The 1,143-nt window shown below is 37.5% G+C and overlaps 1 protein-coding gene across 5 annotated transcripts in view; it reads right to left on the bottom strand.

Annotated features, from left to right (window-relative positions):
- LOC106872693 (serine/threonine-protein phosphatase 1 regulatory subunit 10) overlaps positions 1-1,143 on the bottom strand; it is a 158,069-nt gene that overhangs the window by 146,253 nt on the left and 10,673 nt on the right. The gene's annotated exons all lie outside the window — the stretch shown is intronic.

Genomic DNA, 1,143 nt, shown 5'->3' with positions numbered 1-1,143 from the left:
ATATAGATAGATAGATAGATAGATAGATAGATAGATAGATAGATAGATAGATAGATAGATATATATACGTATATATACACACACACGAAAGGCTTTTTACAGTTTTCATCAAACACATCCACTCAGAAAATTTAGGTCAGCATGGGATTATAAAAGACACTTGCCCAAGGCACTGCGCAGTGGAATAGAACCCAAAACCACAGAGCTAGAAAAGCAAGATCGTTAACCATACAGCCATGCCTGTGCATATACATATATAGACATAGAAATATGTGTGATGGAGCATGACCCAATGATTAGAGTGTTGGAGTCATGATCAGAAGGTCATGAATTCAATTTCTGAATCAAACAGCACATCATTACATTGGTGAGCAAAGCACTTCTTCACATTGCTTTAGTTTACTCAGCTGAAAATGAGTACCATTTGAGTGTGGGTGCGAACCTCCCTCCCTCCAACAACCACCTCCTGAATGTTCCTCTTGGTAAAGGATGCAAGAGCTGAGATTGTGTTGATACCTGCTCATGACTTCATAGGCATTCAAAATAAAATTAGCAAAAAGCATGGTACATGTTACCAAATCATACATAGTAGTAGTAGTAGTAGTAGACTATTGTCACACAACCATTTCCTTCCAACCTTTGGTCTAAGACTAAGACTACTACTACTACTACAACAACAACAGTTATGTCAACTCTGACACACATACTACTTAATTTTCTCGAATGTCCACCATTGTTCATTTGTATGGCAGGCTGCTGCTGCAGAAGTAAACGCTGCAGCAATTTATGAATGGCTGAGACCTCACAGCTGTTCAATAACAGACATAGTAATTTTATTAGCATTAAGTCAATCCTGATTCAGCAGACCTATGATCAAAAGCAAAGAGAAAACTGGCTATGATCTTCAATGTGTCCTTTCTTTCTAAGATAGGTAGGATTTGAGGGAGAACTAACTGCTATTTCTAGTAGATCAAGCTACTACACAGAAGCTCCCTCTTCATACAGTATCAGCAGACACATTGCATTTGTTCACAATTTAGGGACTCAATAACATTCTGCCGTGTTTCTTAAGAATTGAGGAAACAATACAAAGTCCAATGTATTTCTGAATGCAGACTGAAGAAAAAAACAGCAACATATATA

This window comes from Octopus bimaculoides, chromosome 10, assembly GCF_001194135.2.
Source record: "Octopus bimaculoides isolate UCB-OBI-ISO-001 chromosome 10, ASM119413v2, whole genome shotgun sequence".
NCBI classification, from domain to species: Eukaryota; Metazoa; Mollusca; class Cephalopoda; order Octopoda; family Octopodidae; genus Octopus; species Octopus bimaculoides.
The sequence above is the reverse complement of the archived record's forward strand: the minus strand, read 5'-3'. Positions and strand labels throughout refer to the sequence as shown.